The sequence below is a fragment of the Argiope bruennichi genome, chromosome 6, assembly GCF_947563725.1.
Source record: "Argiope bruennichi chromosome 6, qqArgBrue1.1, whole genome shotgun sequence".
In the NCBI taxonomy this organism is placed as follows: Eukaryota; Metazoa; Arthropoda; class Arachnida; order Araneae; family Araneidae; genus Argiope; species Argiope bruennichi.
In genome coordinates this window covers 48,653,636-48,668,329 of record NC_079156.1, presented here as the reverse complement: position 1 = coordinate 48,668,329, position 14,694 = coordinate 48,653,636, and the positions used below count along the sequence as shown (strand labels likewise).

The 14,694-nt window shown below is 30.0% G+C and overlaps 1 protein-coding gene across 4 annotated transcripts in view; it reads right to left on the bottom strand.

Annotated features, from left to right (window-relative positions):
• LOC129971361 (protein kinase C and casein kinase substrate in neurons protein 1-like) overlaps positions 1–14,694 on the bottom strand; it is a 114,995-nt gene that overhangs the window by 63,655 nt on the left and 36,646 nt on the right. Inside the window, exon 2 of one of the 4 annotated variants that reach the window (XM_056085052.1) lies at positions 9,020–9,089. The exons of the other annotated variants lie outside the window; for them this stretch is intronic. The gene's annotated coding sequence lies outside the window, so the exon portion shown is untranslated. The remainder of the gene's footprint in view (positions 1–9,019; positions 9,090–14,694) is intronic. 4 annotated transcript variants of the gene reach the window in all.

The window sequence follows — 14,694 nt, the reverse complement described above, 5'->3', positions numbered from 1 at the left end:
ATATTCATATCATATCCTGAACAAAATCCGTCCAGAGGTTAATCATTTTGTCAGTTCTACACATAAATACTGCATTATAGATATACGAAAATAAAAATAAATTTATCGCTTCGTTAGTTTCTTTACCAATCTCAACACACAGCAAATATGAAATATTCAACCTACGATTAGAAAAATTTAAATACTTAACTGCAGTGAAATGCAACTTTCGAATAATGATATTAAAAGTCTTAAATATCATATCGTTTATAGTAACAGCAAAAACAGAAGATAACTGATACTTGAATTGCGGAACAAAACGTTAGGTATTTTTGCAATAGAACTTATTTAAGAAATTCTTATATGGGATAAGGCAGCTTAAACATTGTAATCTAAACTTAAAAAATAAAAATTCCAGAATAGTTATACAGGTTATCTATTTTTCGCAAAAGTCGATTCACAATAATTACATGCACCACTGAATTTCCTAAAATTTCAGAAATAAATCTTTAAATTTAAATCTGTCTAGAATTAAATCCATTCATGCGAAACAGGAGAGGTACTCCACTCTATATATTTGTGCTCTGTTGTTACAAAATCAGGTTGAGTTTATGTATTTTTATTTGGAAGATGGGTGATGTTTCCATCGGTTTTAATTTCGCGGGATTGATTTCTGTGGAATCATTTTTTTCCCTTGACAAAAATATATTCTTTAAACGTTTTTATTTTCTCTTATACAAAGTACACAAAGAAGAAGTATTGCAAGTCAAAGAAATTCGAACATGAGATTCTGACGAGTTTCGTTAGAAAACATTCAAACTTTGGTATTGAAATGGTCGAAATATTATAAAATGTATCGTGCTGACAGGCATAAGGGCAGACAAGCTTCTTTACGACGGATTTCATCCAAATTTGGTAGAAATCTAAGAATAAGGCATTAAGAGGACATACCAAATTTTATCTCTCTAGCTCAATGTGTTTCTACTTTCTCATACACAAAATACATGAAGAAAAAGTACTGTAATTATAAAAAAAAAGGGGGGGGGGGGAAAGAATTTGAAAATATGACGAATCTTCATGTTTCAAAACTCTCCGAAGCCAGAAAACACATTTTTGGATTTAATTCTGTCTATGTCTGTGACAACGAAATCTCAAAAGCGCTTTGAGTTAAACGGATGAAATTTGATATAAATGTCTTTATACCAAATTTGTAGATTCGTAACAATGAATAAAAACCATTTTCTGTCTGTCCAGTTCAGATGTACGTTAACAAGATAACAACAAAATGAAGAGGGCTAGATAAATAAAATTTGGCATATAAATTTAACATCTAAAGCGTAGAAATGCAACACATTTAGAACCAAATCTGTCAAGGAGATGACTTTCTGTCTGCACTTCTGCGTGCTTGTAAATGTGATTATACAAAAATTTAACAAATAAATGAAATTCGTTTCACAGTTTTAGCATTTAAAGTGTGGATCTTTATTAAATTGTGAGCCAAATCAATCAAAGGTTTGATCATCTGCCATTCTTATTTTCACAAATATGTAAACGCAATGATTTAAATTTAGTACGTGATAATGTGACTTCCATTGCAGATCTGTATTCTAAATTATACTCCGTATTTATGCTGTATAAAATCGCAATTTATGTTCTGTATTAGAACTCAGTATTCTGGTAATCAACCCAGTAGTTCATTGCCAAAAATCACAAACTATTAAGCCCTTCCGCAATTATTGTTCATCAATGGCATGCGATTAATAATACAAACGTACAATTGTTAGAATACGCGAGAAAATTTTAGGAAGACCAATCCCAATGGTTGACATGTGTCTTTCGAATTCGGGGATACTTGAAACGTGGATATTCATCTAAACCTCGCTTTCGACATTTTTTTTTCACGATTACAATACTTTCTCTTTGTATTTTTCTAGTGTATTTCGTATGCAAGAAAATAAAAAACACCAATAAACACATTACTGTATAAAATCGCAATCTTTTCTAAGTTGATGAACTTCAAATGTTTTCAGAAGCGAGCGAGAAAAGTTGCAATTACGACACTTGACAAAGCATTCCAGTGATCAATTCTTTTTTTCCTTCACTTAGAACTATAACGAGATTCTCCCCGCCATACCGGAAGAACCCCCTACGGACAAGCAAACAACTAAGGCACATGCGGCTTCCTTTGGAAAAGTCATACGATTTTTTTTTTCACTGCCTTCGTTACATTTTTCATTTATTTTTTCGTCCCCATGAATCATCTAAAACATATAAGTTGGAATGCAAGCAGACACGGGCTGCGTCAGGTTCGCAAGCGAAACTTGTCTCGGTATGTTTTAATGGATTTTGTCCCCAGGGCTGGAACCCTAGAATTTTCCGAGACGGGTCACGCTAGTTTTGAATCTATCATATTGCGGTTTACTTTACTACTCTGATCGAAATGTAAATGTTAACCCTACACCAGTGGCCTAAGGATGAAAGGGTAAGGAAAATATATAAAGTGATTGGACGTTCCAGATTTACTGGGACAGTACCAAATTTTAGTCATTAGAATGAATCTCATAATAAAAAAAAGTAGAAAAAAAAAGTTTAATTTTAGCCCACACTTTTGCTACGTAGTTACATCTACGTGGTTAGACATCACTCTACTACATTTTAGTCATTAGTATATATCTCGTATTAAAAAAAAAAATTAATTTAGCCCACATTAAATTTAGCTAGGTAAAGAGTGGTTAGAATCTCGATATTAAACTCTTTGTACAAGACTCAAAAAGCGAAGAGATTGTTCAGATTTTTAATTATCAGTAAATATGATGGAATCCACATAAATCGAAAATCTCTTTCTGTAAATAGAATGTTTGTATTTTTTTTTATTTCCAATAAAATAAAATATATAAAATAAATAAAAATAAAATATATAAAATAATAAAATACAAATGATAAAATAAAATTTGTTATTTTTATATAACAAATATAAAAAAAAAATTACAGACCAAATAAATAAAATTTCTATACACTAAACAAAAACTTTTACAGAGAACAAAATGCGTATACTTATTGCCAAGCCAAAGCAGCTGAATTCTTTGATAAGAAGGAATAAAAATTATATAAGAAAACAGATTTTTACTGTAACAGAAATTTTCAGAAATTGTTTACAAAAAGCTTACATAAACATTTACGTATGAGTCAAGTATTTTTATTCCTCTCGATGAATCCTTTTTTTAACTTGGAGCGATTTTTATTTTAAATTCCTGTTTTTAATAGTCCTAAACGAAAGAATTTCAATGTAAATGATAAATTCGGCTTCATTTAAGATACAAAAAAAAAAAAAAAAATGAAAAATAAAGACGTGGCGATAAATTATGAAATTTCAAGAATGATAGCAAAAATTCTGAAAAATCGTCATTTGGATATTAAATTTTCTTTAAAAGCAGGACATAGAAAATAATGTAAAATCTTCAAATTTGAAAGGGCATTTGAGGTATATTCAAATGGGTTAAAATGATACGAGGCAAGAACATGGCCATGACTGGACATTCATTAAGAAAAAGATGACTAAATATATTACAAATTAAATATTTATAATAGTATAAAATTTTTAAAAAACTGTAATATGCTTTCTTATATATTGAAATTTTTATGTTTTGAATTTTTCTTCAAGGCATCTTCAAGTTCGATATACCAAGGTACAACTATAGTCAATACTAAATTAAGGTTAACTTGTTATGATTTTATGATAAATTCTCCAAACAAATTTTTACAGATGTACATTTTTTTTAATGAGAAACAACCATATCTAAATTTCCATAGAAATTACATGAATTTTCAATTTTTTTTTTCTTTAGATAATTGTATTTTTGATTTACCGTGTTTACAGAGGTCTAAAATTTGAAGAATCATCAACGTCCGTGATAGGATATTTTGACAATTATGAAAATAAAATGTCTTAGCATAAAAGAAAACAAATGAAGTCTGGATAGTATTTAGGGAGATATTAACTAAGCCTCTGAACACAGTGGGCAGGTCATCTTTTTCGTAGTGTTTATTCATGCTTGAGCCAAGCAAGTGCGTGTACTATAGAACTTCATATTTCTATGATTCATCAACGTTTAAAATTTAACTCACAAGAACAATAGATTTCAAAACACAGATAAAGACTTCTTAAAAGACTATTAAAGGCAATTCGGTAAGATAATCTAAAGCATATTTACTAATAAAACAAAAGCTCTTTTCCCATTGCTTAGAAGGGAAAAAAATAAACAAAACACACAAACAAACATTACTATATTTTCAGGCTGAATACTCATTTTATCCCACTTTAAAGCGTTAAGCACTTGGAAAAGAGCACGTTCAAATGTACTTGAAGAAAGAATTTTCTTTCAAAACCCTTATCTAACTCTCCTAAGGACCTCGAAATGTTTATGCTTTTCCCAGCAGATATCACTATTCGATTGTCTTATCTCTTTAAAATAAGAACAGATCAGTAGCATGTAATTGCATGGTAGTGAAAATGCAAAATGATATCGATCGAATTGCACACTTTAATATTTGCAAAGTTATTTACTTTGAAATAAATAATATAATAAAAGCTAAGCAAGTGTTTTATCGCTAAATGTGAAAAAAAAAAAAAATTACTATCCCTATTTTTGAAGTAATTGCACTTTTCTCCTTATGCTTCAACCGCAGTAATTTCTTTTGAAGGAAGACGGGAAGGAAAACGGGGGGGGGGGGAAGCCATATTACTTTTAATAAAACTAAAATATCATTTAGAAAAATGTTTTAACATAAATCTATAAAAATATATATATAATTAACTCCTTTCTTAAATTTTCGGAGTTAAAAAAAAGCCATCGCGTTTTCTGAAAACTGAAATAAGCACCAAGTAGGAAATATGAATATTAATAAAAATGAATTAAACAGCTTCCTTTTGGATTTATTATAACATCCCCCTTCCCAATGATTATCTCCAGTTATTTAAAAAAAACAAAAAATCTCCAGAATTTCTCGTAAAATGCACCCTTTCTTTCTAAAAACTTGTTTAAAAAAATCACCGCACAGGTATTTTAATAAGCATCTCTTCTTTTTTTCAATACAGTCAACTCACGTGATATCGCAAGCAAATGCCAAATGGATGGATATGTCATCTATGTAAATGGATGTGTCATCTAAACATATGTCTCAATATTGCAACTATTTGAAACGGTGCGTGTGCAACTGTCAACATTATATGCAATGAGCTATGACACCAAATTTAGTTTTTAAGCAAACTTTTTGCAAGAAAAAAAAAAAAAAAAAATCTCAAAAGAAAGCATGGACTACTTAAATTCTAAATGAAGGTTTTAATCTTGTATCATATTATGTAATGTAATCTTTTCGGCATACAGATCCGTCAAATGCACTTGTGCTCATATTTATTGACTAACTCTTGTAAAAAAAAAAAAAAAAAAAAAGCAATCTACTATATAATTTAAATTAAATAAAAATATAAAGTCAAGAATGTCACAAAATGTTAACTAGCGTTAATAATGTTAAACGAACGCGAATGTAAACAAAGAATGATATTAAACCAATTAGAAGAAATTCAACAAATAAAAAAAAAATAGAAAAAATTTCTTATGTAAATATCTTTATCTAATATATATACAACAACAAATAAAAAATTATTTCAAATAGCAGAATATTCTGAATAGAATTTATTTAAAATTAATTAATTTAATAATAAATAGGAGTAACAAAACGCTAGGCAATGATCAGTGAATTCCAAATTTGATTTAATATCACTAAACTAAGAAATTATTAATTATTACTTACTAACAAATAGAAAGAATTGGTACAGCTGTACATGAAAACTGCATATTTTAAATTGCATTTCTCCATACTTAAATAGCATTGTTTCTTGTGCAAGTAGTAATTAATTTACTGCACTTTATTCTAATAAACAAGCATTAACTATTTTTGAATCACATTTGTTAAATGTAATCTGCTAAATGCATTACATCTGCTAACTTTTCTCCTTATAAACAGCGATTCTGTTATGAATAAGCAAACGATAATTTTCATCCGTATTTTTATTTTATAATTTTTTTCTCAAAAAAAAAAAAAAAAAATATGTTGCCATTCAGCCGCTCAAAGAAACCAAAATTGTATCACTCAAAGAAATTTAAATTCATTCAGAAAAGTTAACTGAAGTACAGCTGTCGTTTATGTTAAGCCATTGTTTTAAAAAGAAAATTCATAGGCAAAATAGACAAAGATCTCACAGAATTTACGGAACCGGATATTTTATCTGACTTCAGGATATCTCAAATAGGAAGTTTGAAACCAAATGCTACATACTTCCCTCCCGGTTGCGGTTTAGTCATAAAAACCGCAACATTAAAGAATCTTTATTAATAACGAATAAAACAATAAAATCATTCAGAACAGTAAGTTACGCGAACTCGGAATAGAAAATTATTCTTTTTTATTTTTTCCAGATACTAAGATTGTAATGCCAAATTGCAACATAAGACTCACCAGTAAAGATTCTAGACATTATATGTGCCCTTATCCAATGATTAGATAGTCAAATGTTAAAAAATGAGCCACGCTCATCAATATGGATAAGAAAAGCATTGTTTCCCTCTAGCAAGTATAATTTTAAAAAAGAATTTTAAGACAATAGGGGTTTCAAACTACAATAAACATACTTGACGATGCATTGTGATTCACAAACTGGACTGCTGAATTGCACATTTATAGGAGGATGATTCTAAGAATATGTTTTATAAATGCCCCGTGTTATTCTACATTTCCTTTCACGAATCACGTTAGTCGAAATCAGTCGGCATAGAAATAAAAAAAAATCGAGAGTTTTCTACCCTGAATTTTATGGTATAGTTCCACAAAAGGATGTCATTTAAAATTTAAGGTCAAAAATAATTTTGTCTTGATGATGTACAAGCAAATGTCCCAAACGACATCAATAAAAATATTATTAAAAGAACCCAAAATTCTTTGCGGCAGACGATTTTTCATTACGTACTTTTTATATTTTTCAATTAAAACTTTAGAGACTTATCCAAAGAAAACAATTTTTAATGATATCCAAAAATTCCAAAAAATAATAGCCACATATTTAAATATATTTAACACTTTCACTTGTTGGAGTCGATATGGAGATCGTTTATTCAAATTAACTAGTTGGAATTAATCTAAATAAATTGTTATACGTTTAAATAAATAACACGTTTTCCCGCAAAGCAGCTGAAAAGCAAAGATATTTCTCAATCACCGAAGACCAGGGTTAACATTGACGGTATAGTACAAATATTTTTTTAATAATGATTTAATACAACTAATGAAACTATATATTCATCTAGTTTAGTTATATTCATATCAACGTTTTGAAGAAATTTGAGAACTATTTTGGAACGAACGTCATAATGAATCACGGCTAAGTGACGAAGACATATTTGAGGATGCACCCTCTTTTCAAACATCCGCCCCCACACTATCGCAAAGATATTTGATCCTGGACGCCAGATTTACCATGACCACACCCATATTCAAAACGGAAATTTGCAGGAATCGTGTTACGAATTTAGAGCTCACTGTTCAAAAGAAAAGACTAAAGGGACATTAATTCTAAATTTATAAGGCAAATAGAAAATTTATAACTTAAAACAAACAGGAAATATATATGTATGTGTGATGCAGTATCCTCCCAAAAGGATGAGAAAATAAAATTTGTAACGATATAAAATTTAAACATGTCACCATGAAATTCATTTCCAGATCAACTGTCTATTTTTAATTATTTCTGAAGATATTTAATTAAATAATAAAAACTAAGCCAAAGATTACTGTTTTCATTCAACCTTTCGATAATAATTTCTAACATATTTATCGTATAAATAATTATATTCAATTTTGTTTTATATAACATCTTAAAGAGCAAATTATTTTCATGTAATGGATATTAATTTAATTCTCATCCAGTTCTTTCTATAACTTTTACAAATTTTTCAGAATTCCTCCTAAACACAATTTGAAACAATCTTTTCCATTGTAGTAATTAAATTCAGAACAATTTTACAGTTCCGTAAAATTTTCACACATGCAATTTTGACACTATTACATTTACGATAAGAATAGATTTCTTTAGACATTTAACACAAATAGAGAATTTCAAGACCGACGGGGCACTTAAGAGCATTTAAACCAATGAAAATTTTATCAAATCAATCTCGAAAAGGTTAACCGTCACGAATTTTAAAATAATCCTAATCAGTATATAAGATCATTCAAGTTTACTGAATCCGTTTCTTCCAAAGGAAAGGTAAGTAATAACATTATGCGGTATTTCTTCGTTCAGGCACAAAAACACCGAAAAGAAGAGAATTATATTTCGAATTGCAGCAATAAGAGATGAAGAACTTTTGCTGTCTCCGCATCAATGATGAGGAGGGGGAAAAGGATTTTCAAAGAAAGCTAGACACGGCCAAGGTAGTTCAAAACATAGAGATAAAAGAAAAGGGGATGGTCGCTATCGAAGAATCAGACAACGAGGGAAGAGGTGAACAAAAGACTTTCTAGCGGAAAACTGTTTTATTAGACTTGGTGTTTATATAATTAAAATTTGATAATATTTGTAACAAAAGCAACACCGGGTATATGAACTTGTATGAAATAAATTTCCAATACTCCAATTGTAAAACTCTAAAGAGAAGTCGATAAATATAGAAAGATAACTTTACTTTAAATCTCTTTAAAAATATCGCCAAAGGAAAAAAAAAAAAAAAAAAAAATGACAATCTAGAACTGTCACGCAACTTTTGAAAAGAATGTTCCTTTTTACAAAACCTTCAGCCACCATGTTATTACCTTGACCTACCGACAGATGACGTTACCTAAACAAACAACTCAAAGAGACGAAGCACTACTTTTGAATTTCCGACACATTTACTATTTATGGGAGCTTATGTTAACAGGTTGCAGGGACATTGTATTTATTTTTTAGAATGTAAACAATAAATATTATAACTGGCGAAAATCTGACCTCGAGATGCTAATGAATCCTCGCACTTTAGACTTTCCGCATCAAGGGGGGGTCTTCCGGTTATGTCAGTCTATGAACATGATAAAAACAAAAATTAAAATTAGACAGAGGAATGAAATTTAGTATGGGATTTCCACACGAAATTGTAGATAATCAAAATTTTGACTAAATCCACAAAGAATAGGGGGGTTTTTTGGGGGGGAGGGGGGTTCTACCTCTTCGATTTATGAGAAAACGTAACTCTAAAATGCCACGTACCTAAATGAAATTTTTTAAACTATCATGAATTGCAAATTGAAAACGTACGTCAAATTTTGCACTCATCGGCTATAGGGTAGGGAACCGATTAGAACTTCTCTGTAACTAATTAGGGATAAATCGGTTGCTGGTAAGATGACAAATTTTGAAATATTGAAAAGTAATCATTACCTTAAATGATGTCATAAGACAATGTCTTAAATTTGCCATCATTTGTCTTAAATGATGATACATTTTGGAAAACAAAAATATTCAAAAATCGATGTTGGTCACTTTTTTCATTAAAAAGCTTCCATATCCAAACAGCGCTTGAAGACTGAATTGACAATGATACAGTACGATACAGTAAAATATACAACATGCGCAGTAATGTTTGTCATATGTCTGTGACATCACTTGAAGTAACTATTAAAAATGTGTAGTTATTCAACGATTATAAAATTTTAAACAAAGTAAAAAGATAATTCTCTAAAATAGAAGATCCTGATAAACAGACGAATAATTTCTTATGGCGATACTACACAACAATACTTTGTCTCCTTTGATGATACTGTCAAATCGTGTTCACATGCAAGCGAATACACAAAAGGTGAACTCATTGACGGATATGGTGAAGAATTTTAAACAGATCAATTTTTATCTTAAACAGTGTATGAACGTGACAGGCTGTTTCGTATAATCCTAAATAAAGGTATCAAAACTCTTGATTAAAACTGTACACTACTGGTGAAAACACTATGAGTACGCATAATTTTATTTATCTCAAAGCAATAGGGGAATATTACTAACGAAAATGAAGTTCGCCCTTCTGCAATTTTTTGTGTATATTGACATAATATGGCACATTTTGTGTTTAGGATAATGTAAAATAAATAAATAAATAAAAATGCGATAATACATTTTAAATACTTTGTTTTCGATCGCTTGAATCCAAATATCTAAAATTTGAATTACAAGAGCACATACCAAATTTCATAAACCTTAATCGTTACATCGTATAATCGCTGAATGATCAAGTTCATGCGAATACACAAATGATGAATTCATTGATGGATAAGGTGGAGTATTTGAGAGATCTACAATTTTGATGTTAAGAATGTACAAAATTATTTTATCTATTTTGCTCTTTCTGCTTATTAATTATAAAATTTGCAGGGACTGAGACAGATAAATTATCCGCATTCAGAATTAGTCCAACATTTGATACAAATCTATAAATTTGTAGTAAACAGTAGATATCAAATTTCTTTTCGTTTAAAAATTTGAGATACTTTGTACAAAAACAGACAAGCATAATTCCAAAAACATATTCTTCGGATTCCGGGGCGTCTAAAACTATATGAAAAAAAAAATCATTAAGATTTAAATTAAAAATTAATTTCATTAAAATTACAAAGTCAGAATTTTGAAGGATTCAGTTTTTTCCCTTTATATGCTTCATATACATGAAAATAAAAATACACTTGTTGGCGTAAAATAATTAACATTTTCTATAATAAAAAACTTAAACAACTATAAAAAAAAACTTGCAATAAAACGCTTTTTTTTTCCCTTTTGAATTTTGGACAATTACAATCTAATTCAAAAACACCTTAAACATCAAGTAAAAGGACCCCCCCCCCCAAAAAAAAAAAAAAATTCAGATATAAATATTTAAATTCGCTCGGACTTAATCGATAAATGATTTATTGCGGCGAAATGTTACAAAGTTGTAGTAAAATTACAGGTTAATTGGGCGATTTCCACACTCCAACAGAAGAAACGTGATGCAAAAAGAAGGAAAAAACAAAAGAAACACAGAGCTTCATGAATGGGAAAGCACGACCACGCCTTTAATTGAAAATGTGAATTCCCCCACCCCTCCATCATTTGGATAATCTTTTTGAGAGAAAGATGCACTAATGCAATTACCGAGATATGAATAAAGCATGAGGATAAGTTTTCCTTCATAAAATTTTCAAGGGATATCCATGACTTTGCATCGTTCTGCTCGTTTTCGTGCAGATATGTAGGGCCAATATTCACAAAATTAACAAAAAGAAAGAGCTCGTATTTATGGAGACAATATACGTGATTTTGCAGATTCGCGAAAAACACTAACGCACGAATCATTCAAGACTAATTACTGATGAATGATAATACCTTTTATTATTATTATTATTTTCTCGTACACGCAGTATAAAGAAAGTATAGTAATCGTAAAAAAAAATTCGAATTCGGGATTTTGATGGATTTTTGACACATTTTTGGGAAAACTCCCTTCTGTCTGTTTGTGACAAAAATAACTCAAAAAAGCTATAAGCTTAAGAAATTTGGCATACGGTCTTCGCACGAAATTCACAGATTTGTATCAAATTTTAAGTAAAATCTGCTCAATGGAAATCTGTCTGTCCTAAGTCAGGCTAACACGATAATTACAAAACGAAGACAGCTAGAGAGATCGATAAAATTCGGTACAAAGATTTAACATCTGCAATGTAGTTGGCTGTCAAATTCATCGCCAAATCCAATGACGGGTTGACTGTCTGTCGGTCTGTATTTTCAGAAACGTGTAAACGCAATGATTCAAAAACGCATGGCATAAATATATAAAATTTTGTATAGGATTTTGTGACTACCATTGGAGTTTCATGTCACATTTTTGTTTCAATTGTTTGAGAAAAACGTCGGCTAAATTCGATTTTTGGATACTATTTATGCATACCAGGGATTATTCGCCTTCAGTAAAAAGTCTGAATTCCCACCATATTTTGTAACTATTGTACGCCACTGCCATGTAAAACATTCTCTGGCATGATAAATTTATAAGTTACAGTATGCGAGAAAGTTTTGAAGAGACCACTCCCACTACTTACTTCCTGGCACATAGTACACAAAGTGAAAGCATTGTAATTGTTAAAATTCGACATCTTTATGCTTTAGGTTTTCCGGAGTCCGAAAAATGCATATTTGGTATTATGACACTACATATAGTTATAGATAATAGTTTACTACTCAAATAACTATAAATGTTTTAAGCTAAGGATGAAATTCGGTATATAAACAACAAATTTATACATTTTGACCACAATGAGGGTGTAGAACATCCAAGGGAAGATTGTTTGTCTGTTCCTATATATTTAAACATAACTCAAAAACGTCACGGGTATCGTTTTCGCGTAAATGAGCAGTACATATATATTTACAATAAGGAACGGACAAAATTTATGGACGAAGCGAAAGCAAAAGGCTCCACGTTTCTAACTAACTGTGCAAAATTAAAATGACTTCATTTTCCACCTTTAGAACCTATTATACATATTAATTAATATATATCTATACATTAAATATTATAACGAGAATTTTGATATTTTACATTCACCAATCTAAGAAAAATTGAGTCCTTTAAAACTTAAACAATAAAAAAAAAAAAAAAAAAAAAAAAAAAATTCCTTTAGATCCATTATTAGTCAAGATCGATTTACTCCTTAAGGCCTTTTATTTATCAGATTCGAATAAGATCAACTCCCCCTAAATTATGAAAAAATTATCAAAGAATTTATTATAAAACATATAAGTGTCTCTTTCCTGGGAACCCCCCCCCCCGATTTTATACAAAAAACAGTATTTTTTTTAATAATTAATTATTAGAGATAGGATGGTAATCTACTGCCATCTTAAAATTCCATGAGATGGCTCTGATGGATTTGAAATGAAGTATGATTGAAAAATATTCATATGTAATTAGTATATGATTCGTATTAAATATTTTTTCCAAAAAAACACTATTAAAAAAAAACCCTGCCGAGCCAAATCTTCCAGATATTAATATATTAATTCGACATCAAGTTGTATTTTATAAGCTTACGAAGGAATCATTTTTATTCTTGTGCAATGTAATAATTATTAAGATAAGATGGATTATTTAGCTTTATTTTGTTGAACAAAATCTGGTTCGAGGCTCCGTAAATCAACTTTACACCAGATATCACTTTTGATAGGTCCGCCCTTTTCTACACTTAACCTAGACAGGCAGAAAGGAAACTATCTTTGCATTCCAAATGGACGACAGAAAAATATTTTATTTTATGGAGTTTTTATTTTTAAATTATTGTTCAAATGATACATACAATTTGAAACAGAATACCCATTCTATTTTAGATCTAAAAAAAAATTGGCTAAAATGTTAGAAATCAAATGAAATAAAAGCGAGACTAGTTTCGAGACATAATTTATCACATAATATAAACACAGGCGTGACAACTCAAAAAAGCATTTCACGGATTACTTAAAATCCTCCTTACAAAAGATACGGAATGAACCAATATTTTACATATCTTTAGAACTTTTGATAAAACTCTTCCACAATAAAAATAGAGGGATAAAAGACTTTTAAACAGGCGATTGCTGCAAACATCACATATTTATGAGATTCAATAAAAATTTCATAAGGTTCAAGCACCATAGAGAAGCGATGATAACTTAAAAGCCCTCTTTTCATATTCAAGAGACACTGCTAAAACCTCGGTGCGCACCCATGGCTGCCCAAGCATGAAACATTCCAAATATTCCGACAGCAACGAAAGCGGCATTAACACGCGCTTAAGTTTATGAGACATTTGTTCGAATAATAACAATGCAGGAAGCACGCTTTCGAAATACTTGGGATAATTCAAATACACACAGTTTAACCAAGGGAAGGAGGAGTCAACAGACGAGAGTGGAAATAATTTATCTTCAATGCTTCAGTTTACTTGGTTAAAAAATGCACCAGTTTGTTCCAAAGAGGAAAACATCAGTGTCTTTATATTATATGGAAATGGCATTTTAAGCAAGATCCTGAGATAAAGAGTTCGAAAACTTTCAAACATCGGGTAGCACTTTTTAGAAAAACTGAATCCATAAACACACATCATTCATAGTGAATCACCACAATCCATATCATTCACAGTGAGTCATTTTTAAAAAGATAAACAGCTCATGTTCTTTAGAAAGAGTTTTTACAGGAGCTTCTGTTTTTTTTTAAAATACTCATCAAAAATGTTTATATAAATGATAACGAACAACTTCGAAATTAATGTTCTCCAAACTGAATTAAACATCCATAGGAAAAAGGAATTTCTAATTAGATGGACAGGCACTGAACTTTCACAATTAGCTTATAAACCTATTACGTGATTTTTTTGCTGTTGTGTTGCTACAATGTGCCCTGATGCAGATTTTTAAGCCTTAACTACATTTTTTGCAAATTATGGTGCGCTAGATACATATACATTCAAGATTTTGTCACAACCCACCAAAAAAATAAAAATAAATAAATAAAATAAAATAAAATAAAAATGGTTCGATTCCCACAGTTTGGAAATCCCTGTCCTAAGAGAAGCAATGGTGCATTTGATACCAAGAGATTCTTGATTATAATAAATGGTGTCACAAAA